Genomic DNA, 17,987 nt, shown 5'->3' on the forward strand with positions numbered 1-17,987 from the left:
ATCTTTCTTGTGGAGTTCATCTGCTGACCAACTTTTCCTTCCAGAACCCTCTTTCTTGGAGCCTTTGCTATTATCATAATTCTCACTCTTCTTATAAACCATTCTACCTTTCAAGGTAAGTTCCTGCTCTGCCCCACCTCAAATCTTTCAAGAAAATTGATGCTCTACAGCTAGGCTGAGATTTCAGTACCATTTTGCACATGTCTGTAGGCCCTGGGGGCACTGACATCTGAATTAAAAAGCTATGGGCTTAAATAATTTACTTAAAGCCAAACACTGAATAAGGAGTGCAGATGAGCTGGCGCCTGGGCTTCTTGACTGCTGGCCCAGTGTTTTTTTCGAATGCTCACGTTGCTTGCCAGGAATAGGTAGGCATTCATCTCAGCTTTTTTCACTGTGCTTTTTCCATTCCCCCTTTCTTCTGTACCCACAACTTTAACTACCATCTTTATTAATATGACTTCCGAACTTATCTCTAGCTAGATCCTCCTCCAGTCTTTATATCTGAGTTTTTATCAGGTACCTGATGCCACACCAGTGCCTTAGAATTAACGCCCACATCAAATCACATTCATAAAGTATTTCGAGATTCACAAAGTGCTCCCACATTCCTCAGCTTATTTAATCCTCATTACAATTTAGAGAGGACGTTATTATCAGCCACCTTTTTAAGATGAAGCAATTGAAGCTCAGAAGAGTTACAGAATTGCTCAAAATAACACATGGAGAAAAATAAGAGGGCTGGGTTTGTGAGTTGGAATCCCTTGGCTCTTTTCCCGCCCTGGCCGCCTGGGGTCTGTTCCCAGGCTAGTTCAAGGCTGAAATTGCCATTGTCCTCCTTGTCTCTCCTTGATAACAGTAATAAAATAACAGGAACAAGATGCAAGCCCGCAGCAGCCTCAGACTGGTGCTGGTATGGGAACGTCTTGGCTGCAGAGACCCCGTCTCCATCATCTCTCGGCCCCTGAGCACAGGGTCTGTTACACAGGAGTTGATTTGAAGGGCATCTGCCAACTCGGATCGACCCGTTCTGTGTTCCGTTCTTCTCTAATGTACCCAGATTCAGAGCCTCACAACTGCGTTTGAGTTCTTCCTTACTCTTCTTTATAAGTACGTTATTATTAAGTAACTATCAATATCTATACTTATCTGTATCTATAAAATATATACTTATCTATATTTATAAAAAACATCTATATATATTAATAAGTCCATTCGATTTTTCCTTTTTCAGTGCTGCAGGCATTTCTATATTCCTCTCACTTTCTGCTTCAAACACATACTCTGGTCCTCATGTTGACATGAGGTACTGTGTCTGTAGCCTCCTCCCTAGTCCTCAGGGTTCCGGCCTCTGGCTCCATTAGTGCCGGGTAAATCTCCCGAACACACAGCTCTCTTCCCGGATTCAGACTTTTGCTTCGAGTGTGTGGGAATTTTAGAGATTGTCTGGCCCAGCCTCCAAGGGAAGAAAAATGTCAAAACACAGTCCGAGAGGGCCAGGCTCACTCACCCTTGCGGGTCCGGAGCACCACCCCCAACCCGGTGCTTCCCGACACCCAGGCCCCAGCTCTTGCCTCTGTGTCTTTGTGCATCTTGTCAGTCCCTCCATCTGAAGGCTGCACCAATTCTCCCCAGCCTGCCACAAATGAAATCCAGGTTTCTTTGTCCAACACTGAGGCCCTCTCTATGACCCAGTTCTAACATGCTGCTCCAATTACCACTCACTAATCCCTAAATTGATGTCCCAGCCAAAGTGCCCCACTCACCATTCTCCAGCGAGCCCACTGGCCTCCTTGCCTTTTGTAGGTAATTCTCTCTGCACAGAATCCCTTCATCGTCTTCGTCTTGTGCCATCCTTTCCAAGGAAAGTTTCCTGATCTTTGTAGTTGAAAAGAAAGGACTTTCCTTTCTCTGAGAGCCCTATAGCACTTTGCTTCCTTAGTCGGACTTACGTTGGTATGACTTGCATTGTATTTATTTTTATGCTCATCTTATCTCCCTACTAATTCTAAGCATCTTTAGAGCAAGGAAGAATTTTCATTTGTTCACCACTGGCATCCCTTAGCATCCAGCATAGTAGATCCGCTTGGCTTAGGCTGGTACCAATGTGGTGATGGCTGTTTGAAGGAAGACATGACAGAGAGACAGTGCTGTGGAGGGCTTGGGTTGGCATATTGGGAGCCTTGGATTTAGTTCATCTCCAAAAGAACTCTAGGGTTTGACCTCCACTGAGTTAAAATTAGGTAAAACTTTTAAAAACATCATAGAGATGTTGAGGGGGAGAAACATCTTTGCTTCTGCCATTTCTTGCTCCCCACGGTGGTTGCTCAGAGGTGAGAATCCATTGGTTTTCATCACAGCCACACCTTAATAGCTGGTTCTGAGCTTTCTTGGGAGAAACGGGTGTTGGTGTCCCAGGAAGGGGTATTATAGTTCACAAATACTGCAGATATGATGAGGTGAATAGACACCGGCTGACTTCTCATCATGTATGTAAATGTCATCAATTTGTCTACTTATATGACATAAATTTACATGAAAAAAATGCCTGACCAAAGGGAAAACTCACTGATTCAAAAAATGTATATGTACCCTAAACGTATTGACCTTTGGGTGTCAAATGGGGTAAATGTTAAGCAGAATATGTGTAAATCTGCAACGATTATTAATGCATTTTGTGCGATAGGTTGTATTGTCCAGATTTGTTTTTTGCAGTTGGCAAATAGAGGCTCACTTGAACTTGGCTTTTCCCGGCGAGGTTTTTCTGCTCTTCTCTTCCACTCTTTTACTTATTAATGTGCTTGCTGGAGGTGAGAGTTTTCATTGTTCTTATCTCTGTAACGAGGGAAGATGAAAGGATCTAATTGATCTTTACCAAAATGTATTGCCCCCAGGCATTTTGATAGCAGCAGCTTACACTGTGTCTGTATGTAGCCAATAATTGAACATTTTTGCTCATTTTCTTCGGTCATCTTGAGGACCAAATTAACCAGACAAGTTGTACAATTTAGTTACAAAGCAGACCAATTGCCAATCATTAGCTGTCTAGGTTCTGGGAATATAGCCCAGATATAGGATATAAGTTGAATGATACTATTTCCGCATCAGATCCTGGAGAAATTTAATTTTCAGAGTATTATTTGTCTGGGGCCTAGACTCTAGGCTACTACTCTCCAGGAGAAATAAAATTAAAGCTTCATGTGTATTTAAAAATTTTCTAGTAGCTGTGTTAAAAATAGAAATAGCTGAAACTACTTTTAATAATATATTCTGTTCAACTCAATATATCAAAAGTATTATCATTTCAGCATGCATGCACTATTTTAAAAATAATTGGCCTCATGCAGTGACTCATGCCTGTAATCCCAGCAGTTTGAAAGGCTGAGGCGGATGGATCATCTGAGGTCAGGAGTTCGAGACCAGACTGGCCAACACGGCAAAACCCCATCTCTATTAAAAATACAAAAATTAGCCTGACATGGTGGTGGGTGCCTGTAATCCCAGCTACTAGGGAGGCTGAGGCAGGGAGAATTGCTTGAACCCGGGAGGTGAAGGTTGCAGTGAGCTGGGGTCACACCACTGCACTCTAGCCTGGGCGACAGAATGAGACTCTGTCTCTAAGCAAAATAATAATAATTTTAAAATAAATGAATAAAAATAAAAATAATTGGTGTGATATCTTCCCTTTTTGCTGTTGTTTTACTGACTCTTTGGAAGCTGGTGTGCATTTTACACCCCTCGATTTGGCCTAGCTATAAGACAGTCCAAATATACCCTGGTTGCAAATGCATGGTGGCTTCCATATTGGACAGCACAGGTCTAGGCTGGATGGGATGCGGTTGTTTGAGAGGGAAAAAGGTAAAGGAACAATTGTTTCACTACCCTTAAAAAGGGGACAGCAAACATTTTCAATAATGGGCCCAGTAGTAAATATTTAGGTTTTGTGGGCTGTGTGGTCTCTGTTGCTCTGCTGCTATAGCACAAAAGTAGCCACAGACGGCCGGGCTCAAGCCTGTAATCCCAGCACTTTGGGAGGCCGAGGCGGGTGGATCACGAGGTCAAGAGATCGAGACCATCCTGGTCAATATGGTGAAACCCCGTCTCTACTAAAAGTACAAAAAATTAGCTGGGCATGGTGGCGCGTGCCTGTAATCCCAGCTACTCAGGAGGCTGAGGCAGGAGAATTGCCTGAACCCAGGAGGCGGAGGTTGTGGTGAGCCGAGATCGTGCCATTGCACTCCAGCCTGGGTAATGAGCGAAAACTCTGTCTCAAAAAAAAAAATTAAAAAAAAAAAAGTAGCCACAGATAATACATAAACAAATGGATATGGCTGGGTTCCAATAAAACTTTATGTACAAAAACAGATGGTGGGTGAATTTGACTTGCAAGCAGTAGCTTGCCTACCTCTGTTCCTAACTTTATAATACATTGCTCTCTCATATGAGTAAATCAAAATAATTTCTGTTTGGAATCCTTGTGTGTCTGTTGAATAATTCTGTATTTAGAAACCATAAATATGGCAAATAATAGCTTCTATCATTTATTTCCTCTCGTATAAATGGATGGGCAATTCTCACTTGGTTATAGACATTGTTTGTTGGTTGGTTTAGAAAACAAAAGTGTTTTTATGTCACTATTGATGACCACTTTTCTCTTTTTTTCCCCTTCTACTCTTCACCTCTTCTGGCTGGAATAACATTTCTGGATGCTTTGGCTATTGTATTCCTACTCATACGATTCTGTTACAATAGGTAAGACCCTTTCTCTCCTTTTGAATTATCATTCTGCCCAGTGTTATATTATTAATATGTATAACTTTGCTTTTAATTTAAGTGTTCAAGGAAACAGCGTGGCATAGTTTCCATAAATTTATTCTAAATTAAATTATTTTCAGCTACAAGGAAATGTCACTGGTACAGAATATATGATGAGATAGATTCCAATCAAGTGTGGAACATCTTCTTAAAATATTTTATAGAACACAGTTTACACTCAATACACATTCAAAAAATAGATATATGCTGGATTTTACTGTCTTCTTTCTTTCATACTCAAATGGGATATAAGACAATGATAAACCCATATACGCCTTTATGTATGTTAATGTGGTTATGTTTAAAAAAGTTTTACAGCTTTTTCTCACATTAGGAGTACTGGAAAGACATGTTTCTTTGTGTTGCCTCCTTGGGTAGCTTGCTGGTATAGTCTGTGAAGCCAGGAGAGTAACTACATAATGAATTGACCGCTTGGTTATGTAACGGGGATGGCTCTCTTCAGATTTATTTTGGCAACTTCATGTGAACCAATGGTAGACCTGCTCATCCGGGTGTCATAGGAACATTTAACCAAAGAAGATATAACAACAAACATCTTTAGGTCTCTTCTTGTCATGTCATTTTTTTGTGTCTGAAAAATATTTTAAGATTTGTTCTCCCCCACTTAAAACAACAACAGCAACGTTGCTCTGAACCCCTCTGGGGTGAGGTCTGACTGGTTCAGCTGCTCCTCCCATGGCTGACCCAGTGACCACTGGTGGAGTCCTTCTCACCCACCCGGAAGCACTTTACGCCTTTACCCGGCCCTCTGTCCCTCAGTGGCTTTTATACATTACGAGCAAGAAACAGTGCTCTGAAAGAGTTTCCTCAGCTTTTCTCCTCTCTCTCTAAAATACCTTTTTTCTCTTAATTCACTTTCTAATTTCAGGGAAAAAAAAAATCTGTCTTTCAGAAGCTGAACTTTGCCCTTGTCACTTGTGCCTCCCTCCTCTGACTTTCTCTGGTACCTATTTCATCAGTTAAATCTTGCCCTGTGGCATTTGATGTCTTCTCTTCTCCAGCAGGTCTTTGAGCCCAGAGTCCAGCCTGCAGACATCACAGGGCTTCCTTGCACCTGAGAGGGGCAGAGAGCACTCCGTTGCTCTCTCTTGCTTGCTCCCCTCTTCTTCCTTTCCTCACCATTTCTCTGAAGGACATTATCACCTCCTTTTCCTTCCATTTCTGAATCCCTGCCTCAGCCTTTTCACTAGCCATGTCCTCCAGACACCGGAATTCAATGGTACCTTCTCAGCCTCAGCCTCAGCCCTCCGTAGCATCTTCCTCCCTGTGTCCTTGCTCCCTGTTCTCCTCTGGTTTGCCTCTCCCTTTCTGACTTCACTTACTTTTGTTCTTCTCAGGCTCCTTCACTTATTCCCAGTCCCTGAATGCAGGTGTCTTTGAAAGCCATACTTAGGATCTTTCCTGCTGTCCTCATTGACTCCTGAGCTGTCCCTAGCTCTTTTCTTTCACCTGCATGGCAGCCCACACTTCTGCTTCCTTCCCTGGAGTGCTTTGTAGGGAATACACCCCAGACACATCACCTTCCTTTCTCCTGTTAGGGTCATGGTCATTCTCTTGGTCTCTTCCTCACCTGTCCCAACTGTCATTTGTGAAGAGCTCAGGTCTGCCTCAGCCCTGACTTTTCCATTCCCTTCTCCATAACCAGTGTGGCCTTTGCAGGGCCACTGCCAGAATCTCTGGCTCTCTCCTTCACCCATTGCTGTTAGATTCATCTTCATAAAGCAAACCGCTCATCCCATCCCTCTCCTGCTCCATAAAGTGTCCTTAACTTTTCATCATTACTTAGATTAGTGTCTGCCGTATAGTAAGTGCTCAGTCAATACCAGTAAATTTCCTCCTTCTCTTCTTCCTCATCATTTGTGTTCTGAAATTCTAATTTTTGCCATTTAAAGCCTTCTGTGATCTAGACCAACCTTCTTTTTGACTTTATTTCCCACCAGTGGAAAGAGAGTGGGAAAGTGGGAACTGCAGGTGGTTCCACCCCAGGGTGGGAAATGGGGGCAAGTAGGAGATGAGGTTGGTGAGGGGGGACTGGGGACAGATTGGGGAGGGGGGCTTTATCAGGCTTTGGAACTTTATCCTGTGGGTGCCATGAAGGATTTCAAATAGAGGCATGATATGCCTGTGTGGCAATCAATACAGACCACTCACCCTTCTGACTCACACTGTCCATCCCCTCTCCTTCCTGTTCCTGTTGAAATCCTACTTTTTTCCCTTTCCTCCTTCCTATCTTTTCTTTCTTTCTCTTTCTTTCCTTCCTTCCTCTTTCTTCCTTCCTCTTTCTTTACTTCCTTCCTTCTTTCCTTCCTATCTTTTCTTTCTTTCTCTTTCTTTCCTTCCTCCTTCCTTCCTTCCTTCCTTCCTTCCTTCCTTCCTTCCTTCCTTCCCTTCCTTCCTTCCTTCCTTCCTTCCTTCCTTCCTTCCTTCCTTCCTTCCTTCCCTCCCTCCCTCCCTCCCTCCCTCCCTCCCTCCTTCCTTCCTTCCTTCCTTCCTTCTTTCTTTCTTTCTCTCTTTCTTTCTTTCTTCTTTCTTTCTTTTTTGTTACCGAGTTTTGCTCTTGTCCCCCAAGCTGTAGTGCAATGTTGCGATCTCAGCTCACGGCAACCTCCATCTCCCATATTCAAGAGATTCTCCTGCCCCAGCCCCCCGAGTAGCTGGGATTATAAGGACACACTACCATGCCCAGCTAATTTTTGTATTTTTAGTAGAGACAGGGTTTCACTGTCTTGGCCAGGCTGGTCTTGAACTCCTGACCTCAGGTGATTCATCGGTCTTGGGCTCCCAAAGTGCTGGGATTATAGGTGTCAGCCACCATGCCCAGCCTGAAATTCTACTTTTAATCAAAGGTGGATTTGGAATGCCATCACTTTTAAGAAGTCTTTTGTTGCCTCTCTAGGAACAAACATTCTCTCTTCAGAGTCTCCTCGTTGCTGTGAGCACATCCAGCTTTCCGGCTTGTAGCACGTCTCCTTATGCCCCAATCTTAGCTTCCTCCCCAGCCTGCAGGGCCCCTGCCTGACACAGCCTCCAGGGCCCTGCTCCACCTAGCATCGCGCCATGTGCCCTGCAGGTGCTCTGCAAGCATTTGCTGGAATCTAAATGTGCCTAGATATCTGTGAGTAGTTTCCTTTTTCTTTTTTTGATTTCACAGCAGATTTATTCAAGATCACTATTTTTAGTGATATTGTCATTATAACATTTAGCCTCGGCAATATTTAACCAAGGTCAATAACATCTGTTTAACTAAAGGAAAGAAAACTGCTGGGTCAATGAGAAATCTACCAAGTTTGAATCGCCTTTTCCCAGGCAAGGACGACACTTGCCTGGCTCCTTCCTGTCTACCTGTTCTTTTTCATGCCCTTCCATATCAGACTATTGTCTGAACAACTTTGGACCCATAACTTCTTCAGAACATGGCAGCATTCCAGGATGATCTAGTAATCTTTATTTGACTTTTGAGGGAGGATAAGAAAGTAATTTTTTTAAGTTATTTGTTTCATTGTGCTGCACTTTGCTAATTCTTTCTGGATGTGACACACACACACACACACACACACACACACGCTGTAAAACATGATTTGTAGGCTGAGTGCAGTGGCTCACACCTGTAATCCCAGCACTTTGGGAGGCAGGGTGGGCAGATCATTTGAGGTCAGGAGTTGGAGACCAGCCTGACCAACATGGTAAAACCCCATCTACTAAATACACAAAAATTAGCCAGGCGTGGTGGTGCAGGCCCGTAGTCCCAAGTACTTGGGAGGCTGAGGCAGACTAATCACTTGAATCTGGGAGGTGGAGGTTGCAGTGAGCCAAGATCTCGCCTCTGCACTCCAGACTAGGTGACAGAGTGGGACCTCTGTCTCAAAACACACAAACAAAACCATGATTTGTAGAACCTAGCAATGAAATGCCAGCTTGTGAGCTTTTTTAAACTTTTATATCTAAGGCATGGAAGGATGCAGATATTTGAGAGAAAATATTCCCAGTTTTAGTGTATTCTTTAAACACATATGAAATAAAGATACAAGTGTTTACAAGAGAGGAAGATGGCAATTGGTTTATGCTGTAAGCATTTTCCCAGGACAAACTTGCTGGGAAGGAAGCCCATTTCCACCGCAAGTGAGAAAGCCAGCATTGGGTGGACTCCCTCCATCATCATGGCCTTCCTGGGAAAACAGAAGGGATGGCCATTTTCAGGAGATGGGTGAGTCACTGCTGGGCATTGAGAACTTCTCAGTGGGTCACAGGTGAGGGAGCACCCACTAAGAAAATAATTGTGGTAACGGAAGGAAGTGCACTCAGACACCTCAAAGCCCTGGGAGAGACAATTTCATTCCCACTTTCCTCCTTGAAACAGCCCCCTGGGAAACACATTCACCGAGCTCGCTGTGGGATCACGCGCGCTGTGACTACAAAATGTAAAGTAATAGAACACACAGAAAACACTGGAGCATTAATCTGAGGTTCTGAAATGCCGTCACACATTATTTATACTTCCTGATACAAAATTATATTGTAAATGAATTTCAATGAGAGATACAATATTTCTTCTTTTCCCCTGATGATAGATTCAGAATGGATAAATTCCTTTGTTTTATTTCAGCCTGTCTAAGATGGGCCAGAACGTTATAGAAAGAGGCTTTTTTCTTTGAGGTGAGTGAAGTGGCTCAACTCAAGGAAATTTTTCTTTGGATAAAAGAGGTTTTTTAATTTTTTAAAAAAAATTTTGTATTGCATTTTAGGTTTTGGGGTACATGTGCAGAACATGCAAGACAGTTGCATAGGTACACACATGGCAGTGTGTTTTGCTTCCTTTCTCCCCTTCACCCACATTTGGCATTTCTCCCCAGGCTATCCCTCCCCACCTCCCCCTCCCGCTGGCCCTCCCCTTTTCCCCCCAATAGACCCCAGTGTTTAGTATTCCCTTCCCTGTGTCCATGTGTTCTCATTGTTCATCACCCGCCTATGAATGAGAATATGTGGTATTTCATTTCCTGTTCTTGTGTCAGTTTGCTGAGAATGATGTTCTCCAGATTCATCCATGTCCCTACAAATGACACAAACTCATCATTTCTGATTGCTGCATAATATTCCATGGTGTATATGTGCCACATTTTCCCAATCCAGTCTATCATCGATGGGTATTTGGGTTGGTTCCAGGTCTTTGCTATTGTAAACAGTGCTGCAATGAACATTCGTGTGCACATGTCCTTATGGTAGAACGATTTATAGTCCTTTGGATATTTTATTGTTTTAATTGGCTTTCTAACTGTGTTACATTATCTGCTGATCAGCTTTAGGAATGTTAGAAGTTTTGTCATTTAAAACTCTGAGGTGAGATGGATAGAGCCACAAAGCTATAGGTGAATGACGAGAAAAAGATGAATTGTGGTATGTTTCTAAAGACTTATGCTTCCTTTTAACAGCATTTGGGGAAAATATCATGAGAAAGACAGCACAGTTTGATCATTACTTGTCAGAGGAGTGCTCATTAGCCTATACTAATTTGATTGCTATTAAGAAAACAGATTAAAATATTCTGTCGAAGGCGGAGTCATAACGTTATTGAGTATCCAGTAGCTGCCTTACTCAAATATTTAACTCCCTGAATGCAGTCTCCAGAGTTGGCACCAATAGCACCTTGTTTCACAGTGGAACAAATGGAGGAGCAGAGAGGTTAGGCAACTGGCTTAAAAGCACAGAGCTTGTAAGAGAGGACGGTGGGCTTTGAACACAGGCAGTCTAATGTTTGAGCTTACACATTTAACTATTATTCTATACTGACCGCTTCCCCATTCCAAAATAGCACTGGCCTAAGACACATAGAATTTATAACTTCCCCTTAAAGTTTACAGACAACTTTCAGTTACCTTAATTTGAAACGCTGCTTTTACAACCATAGATGAATAGGAGTTGACTCTTTTCAACAGGAGGGCCAAAGATAACTGGCTTGGAAGATATCCTGTCTACAACCATAAATGTTTTGATGTTAGCAACATTACAGATGAAAGAAAGATGAATGAACAGACACAAATAGATGAGCAGGAAGAAAGAAAGACAAATGGATGAAAGTTGATAGAATGATGATGAACAAAAAAGTAAAAAAGGAGGAAAAGAAAGAAAGAAAAGACATGGATGGTCAGACAAAAAGAAGGAAGGAATGGAAAGGAATAAAGGAAGAAAAATGATAGGTAGGTAGATGGTTAGATTGATAGATGAACAGCTAAATAAATGGCAGTTCATAGATGTGGAAAGACACTGGCTGTTAAAGTTTAGGGTTTAAGCTTTGTATGTGTTACGCTTTCATGTAAACAGTGTTTGCTGATGGGAACAGCAACCTAGACACTCAGGAGATTTGTGGCTTGATACTACTGGTACTTTTACTGGAATGCACGTGTTCCCGTAAAGCTGGTAATACAGGAGCTAACTTTTTTATTGTGCAGCATTTCTTTCTGAATAACAACAGATGAGCAAAGTAAATCCTATTTTCCCGTTAGATTCCAATATTTATTTAACTAAATATTTATTTACTTGAGGAAATTATCATCTTCCATGTAATAAAATCATGATGAAACGTAAAATCACACTTAGAATAAAAGTAAAATAAAATCACACTTAAAATATTTTAAAATAACTTGATTATGAAGCAATACTATAAAAATATTGTCTTAGGCTCAACCCAACAAGCAAAAGAATAATAAAGCCTCTACTTCCCAGGCCCTACCAGGTTGGAGGCAAAACTTAAGTTATACATATAGTCTCAGATCAATTTCTCTGTCCCTCCTGCTCGGGGGTGATCAGAGTTCTTCTGCACTGTTCCTGGCATCCCTGGAAGTCAACATCATGGCTTCTTGATCCTAATCCTCTGTATTAGTCTATTCTGTGCTATAAGGACATACCAAAGACTGGGTAATTTATAAAGGAAAGAGGTTTAATTGACTCACAGTTCCCCAGGGCCGGGAGGCCTCTGGAAGTTTACAATCATGGTGGAAGTCGAAGCAAACATGTCCTTCTTCACATGGCAGCAGCAAAGAGAAGTGCAGGGAACTCTCCTTTAAAAAAAAACATTAGCTCTTGTGAGATGTATTCACTATCATGAGAACAGCACAGGAAAGACCCACCCATGATTAAATTACCTCCACCAAGTCCCTCCCACAACACTTGGGAATTATGGGAGCTAACATTCAAGATGAGATTTGGGTGGGAACACAGCCAAATCATATCATCCTCACATGTTCTGGTCCTGGTGGCTGCTGTCTTCCAAGGCTCCAGCTTGCTGTGGTGACCACCTCTGCTTGCAGTGAATCTCTCTGGGCTTCAGGCTCTGTGTCTGGAAATGGGCATCAGAACAGTGATGATGGCTGCTGCTGAGACTTAAATAATCAGATGCTCTGACATTACTGTCCTCTATTTTCCTGAGAAAAAGAGACAAACTTAAAGTTTTAAGATATGAAGGAAGGAAATAGACCATTTGTTTGGATTGGCATTGCCATCTGTTCCAAGAATATTGTTTTTGACAGAAACATTGAAAACTTTTTAAACAATGGATATTTAGGTGGTTATGAAGTTATTTTTAACTCTTTACAATATTCCAGAAATGGTTTTATGCATCACTTGCTATATTAGGTTTGCCTTCTAGTAGTACCTCTGGTCCTACTTTGAAATTTTTTTAAGTATTGAAAAAATTAAAATACTTAAATTTTTCTTATCTGTTAAGGCATCCATGGTCTAGTGTTAAGAATTATGGCCACTGGGTTATCCTGACTGGCCCCAGCCCTGGCTTTGACACATACCAGCTCAGTGACCTCAGATGAGGAGCTTCTCTAAGATTCAGGTGTCCCCATGGGGAATTACATGAGATAATGTAAAGCTTCTATCACTTAGGTGTGTTAGAGGGAAAGGGTTAGTAACTTCACTAGCTTCGTACAAATTTGTTGAGGTGCTTTTGTGAGCTTAGTATTGTTCTAAGGGCTAAGGGTGCAGTGATGAACCAGACCCTTACAGCTCCTGCCCTGGGATTAAACTCAGCTTAGACCTTTTGTGAACAGATCTCACCGTCAGACCTGCTTTTGAGCTTAAGATTCTTGGATCTGGGAGTGACAGCTTCATGGAGACAGAGTTTTCTTTTGGAGTGATGCAAATGTCTTAGAGCTTGAAGAGGTAGTGATGGCACTACTAAATGACACTGAATGTACTAAATGGCACTGAACTGTACACTTTACCTGGTTTGTTTTATGTTATGTGAATTTCACTTCAATTTAAAAAAAAAAACGATTTTATGATCAACTCCCTGGAGCTTCACCTCAAGCTGTGATTCATCCTGGGCCTGATTCATACTGATCTTAGGTAATTTCTTCTCTGAATCTTTTTCCCTTTATTTAGAAATGCCTTTGAAACTCATGGGTCGGGTCAGAAAGTAGCCTATGTAATGTGTCGTCAGCTACCTTGCAGAGTGTTTTGCACATGTAATGAGTTAATAATAATTCACTGTATCTCCCAGGAATGCCTGCTTTCTACTTCTGCTTCCATTCTTTGATCCAGGGTGATGATTCGTTTTTCAGACACTCTCTGGAGGAAAGGAAGGGAACAGAAGGGCTGAAAGTGCTGAAGGTGAACTTAGCTTCAGCTTGCATTTCCTAGGGCTGTCTTGCCACAGAGTGTACATCTTTGCGTTAAAACTCTGCCAAAGGCAGAACAGAAAAGTAGCAGGAGCTGTGACAGAAAGTCCTCTACCTTGTGCCAGTGTCCTTTCTCTATACTCCCCTGAGCTAGAACAGTTACGATCACTTCCCATAAAACTAAACAGCTATGTGTTTGCCCTACTGACAAGGCACATTTGAGGGCCATTTAGGTGGCATGGCTGAAGCAACTGTGAGAGAAAGCTTGATTGAGTTAATTATCTGAAAGGGACACAAGTCCACCGTTCTAATGGGAAATCCATTTGATTCAGGCATTTGGCATGAGTCTGTATGCCTGAAAAAGTATGCCTTGGAGAAAGTCTGAAGCAGACTTTTGTCTTTCCGTGACTGGTATGGATGTCTCAGATTCAGTCAGTTCTGTGGGGTTTTTCTATTCCATCTTTTGCTCTGCGGTGGGAACATGTGGTGGGGGGTGGGGACAGAAACAGAGGGTAGGGGGAATGAGTGACGGAGAGAATAAATAAGTGAGAAAGAAAACAGTTTGTATTGGCTGGATATGATTTATGTTCATAGAGTCAAAACAATACGTAGGAGAACGTTGTTCATACTTAATAGTAGTAAATCAATTGGTTAGAAATAAGGCATTTAAGTGCTTATGCAATGTTGACAGGAAAGACTGAAAAACTACTGGCTCAGGCTCTGCCTCAAATATTGAGCTTCTATTTTTTGTTATCTCAATAGCACCATATTATTTATTATAGGAGGCTTGAGAAATTCCACTCTCCCCTTATTTTCTTCAAAAAGTATAATTAACTTTGTCAAATGTCAGTTGGCTGTAGATATATGGCTTTATATCTGGGTTGTCTATTCTGTTCCATTTATCTGTGTGTCTATTTTTATACCAGTACCATGCTGTTTTGGTTACTATAGCCTTGTAGTATAGTTTGGAGTTAGGTAGTATGATACCTCCAGAAAAATAAATAAATAAATAAATACACAAAATTCAAATCCCAGTACAAAATTTAATGTAAAAAAAGTATAGTTAGATATTCACTTAAATCACCCAGATGCTATTTTCCCTCCTAGTGCAGGACTTTTAAAACTTGGGTTAATGAGCTTATAGGGCAGTCACTTTCATATTCTTTATCCCCAATCCATGGTGATAAATACATTTTACATCACAATGTAGAATGCACAAACAAATCATACAGTTAAAAATTCCTTTGATATATCCAGATATTAAAAATAATTACTGAGACAAAAATTTCACAAAAGAATCTTATATCCATGCTTTATTTTATATTGTTCTTTCTGGTTCTTCTTTAGTCTATCATTTTCTATACGGTTCTCCAATTTCACGTCACCATGTACAGCATACAACACACTGCTGTAGGGAACCCATGGACCAGCTTTGGGGTCCCTTTGAACCCCTGAACCAACGTACTAAATTTCTATTAGGTCATGTGCATTTTTCTGGGAAGAGCGTCTGTGGTACTTGTCAAATATTTCAAAGGTAGTTTCAATGAAACTACCGAGAAAAGTTGAAGAACTACGACTACAGAGGTTATTTCGATAAGTTTGTAACTCATCTGAGTTCCAACTTAATTTAAGATAATATTAATGCAAATAGTGACTTCAATTCTTTCCTCTTTGGTGGGAGAGTTTCTTTTTCCCCCAATATAAGTCTTTAACAGCGTCACTGGATGTGAAATGAGGTGTTGGGTTAGATTATTCTTAAGTCTCACATAATTCTAACTTTACCCAAATACTTTGTTATTATCAAAACAGTAACACATATTTATTGTAGAAAATTTACAAATGCAGATAAACAAAGTAGGAAAATTAAAATTGCCCGTTAAACTACCACCTAAAAAAAAAAAGACTTACATTTTGATGTCTATTCTTCAGGTCTTTTGTTTATGTACAAATGTATATACTTTATAAACTACCTTTTTTCATACTGTAGTATAAACATTTTGTAACATTTTACTCACTATAGCATCATTTCTCTGTCATCATATATTTTATATTGTATTATTTTTAAGGCCTAAAGATAACTGTAAAATATTTAATTGTATAATTTAACCAATAGCTAACACTGAGGATTAGTTTACCTCAATTTTTCTTCCTTAAGCAATATTACAATGACAATCCCTTCAGCTTTTTACATTAATTTGATTTTCATAGTCTAAATTAATTTGTATAAATGGAATAGCTGGGTCTAAAGGTGTAAATGTTTTTGAGACTTTTGATACCTGTTACAATTCACCCACCTAAAAGGTATACTTAATTCTAGGTACAGCTCTGATCTTCCAGATGCAATGTTCCTGTGGCCCCATGAACCCTGAGTACTGTGTAGCATCCAGGTACATCTTTAGGCAAGAGAGTCTTTAAGTTTCCCGTCATAGAGGAGTGTTCAATAACATGAGGATTTCATTTGGGACTGAATCTGTGTGGGTAGGAAGTTGTTTACCTGACAGTAATTGAATCCAATCCTTAGCTGAATTGGATGTGCTGGTGATACCTACCTAAGGGAATTGCTGCAAGTCGAGTCAATAAAGCAATTTCAAATGTAAGAAAACCAGAACTTCCTTTTGAAAGAACAAATAGACAAAGGACTTTTCTTTTGAAACGTTGTTAATTAAAATAGAGTTTGAAGAACCCTTTAGCTGTGAGAAGCAGATTTGGTATTTCTCAGAAATCATCTTTTATGAAGTGTGACTTGAATTTCTATTTTCTGCCTAATCTGAACAAAAGCCTAGCAGCAGTCCCTTCCCCACCATGCACCTCCACCCCACTAGAGTAGTGGGTTTCACATGGGATTCAGGGTACATAGGGAAGCCATGAGTACATAAGCTAGGAAATGCCACAGCATGTCCCTAAAAGGAAATTTAGTTCGCATGATTTAGCTTGGTTTGGTGATGGAAGTAGTTTCTCGCTGAAGCAATATTTTGCCTTTCTCCAAGTGTAAAGACAATTTCGTGGTTTAGATTTTTTAATTTTTTTTAATTTTAATTTCTGAGGAACATGTGTAGGATGTGCAGGTTTGTTGCACAGGTAAACATGTGCCATGGTGGTTTGCTGCACCTATCAACCCATCACCTAGGTATTAAGCCTAGCATGCACTAGCTGTTTATCCTGATGCTCTCCCTCCCCCGTCCCCACTGACAGGCCCCAGTGTGTTGTTCCGCTCCCTGTGTCCATGTGTTCTCATTGTTCAGCTCCCACTTATGAGTGAGAACATGTGGTGTTTGGTCTTCTGTTCTTGCATTAGTTTACTGAGGATAATGGTTTCCAGCTCCATCCGTGTCCCTGAAAAAGACATGATCTCATTCCTTTTTTATGTCTGCGTGGTATTCCATGGTGTATATATCACATCTTATTTATCCAGTCTGTCACTGATGGGAGTTTGGGTTGATTCCATGTCTTTGCTATTGTGAATAGTGCTGTAATAAACATCCATGTGCATGTATCTTTGTAATAGAATGATTTATACTCCTTTGGGTATATATCCAGTAATGGGATTGCTGGGTCAAATGATATTTCAGCTTCTAGATCTTTGAAGAATCACCACACTGTCTTCCACAATAGTTGAAGTAATTTACATTTCCACTGACAGTGTAAAAGTGTTCCTATTTCTCTGCAACCTTGCCAGCATCTGTTGTTTCTTGACTTTTTAGTCATCTCCATTCTGACTGATATGAGATGGTAGAGAGAATTTTGTGAAGTTTGGATTTATAGAAATAAATTTTTCCATATTTTCCCAGTGTGAATAATAATGCTAATGATCCAGATGCCGCTGGCCTGTCCCGCTTATAACTGCAGTGAGAGTCACACTGAGAGTAATGATACTACTGACTCTTGCCCACCTGCATACCATGTGATCTTAGCCAAAAAAAAATATCCCTCAGTTCCTGGAAGTCCCTGGGGGCTTGTGAATGCCAATATGTCACCCAGAGCTCCTTATCAAAAAGGGCTTCTTTGATTTTCCCATGTCAGCCTTCTGTTCTCAGGGCCCAGGACTAAGCCATAGGTCTAGGCAGGGGTGAACTTGCACAGTCTCTGCCAGTTCACAATCACTGTTTCCCTCCAACTCTGGGTCAGGTTGGTGGCCCAGCTCTCAGCCTTATGATAAATTCAGTTGCTGGAAGGTCCCTACGTCTCTCATGTACAAAGATATTTGACAGATCCTCCACCCTGACCCCAAGTCCACCAAATGTGCTCGGAGAGTCTGGAATCGAGATTCAGGCTACCAGTCAAGTGAATTAACCTAAGAAACAGGCCCGTTTCTGGTAAGAGACTGAGGTCCAGAGAAGTGAAATGACCCACCCAACTAGTAAGTGAAGATTGCTCTGAACCTAAAATTCTTGTTCCATGCTCTTTTTAAAGTTCTTAATACTTAGTTGGAGTCCAGTGTCAGCCAGTATAGTGCCAGGGCTCCTGGGTTTACCAACTTAATAGAAAAGTCCTGGCCTGAGCCACACCTGGGCGAGGTGGCTCATGCCTGTAATC

At 41.2% G+C, this 17,987-nt stretch overlaps 1 protein-coding gene across 25 annotated transcripts in view; it reads left to right on the forward strand.

Annotated features, from left to right (window-relative positions):
• The window catches only part of NCAM1 (neural cell adhesion molecule 1), a 315,714-nt gene that overhangs the window by 76,230 nt on the left and 221,497 nt on the right, over positions 1-17,987 (forward strand). The gene's annotated exons all lie outside the window — the stretch shown is intronic.

The sequence above is a fragment of the Callithrix jacchus genome, chromosome 10 (genome assembly GCF_049354715.1).
Source record: "Callithrix jacchus isolate 240 chromosome 10, calJac240_pri, whole genome shotgun sequence".
In the NCBI taxonomy this organism is placed as follows: domain Eukaryota; kingdom Metazoa; phylum Chordata; class Mammalia; order Primates; family Cebidae; genus Callithrix; species Callithrix jacchus.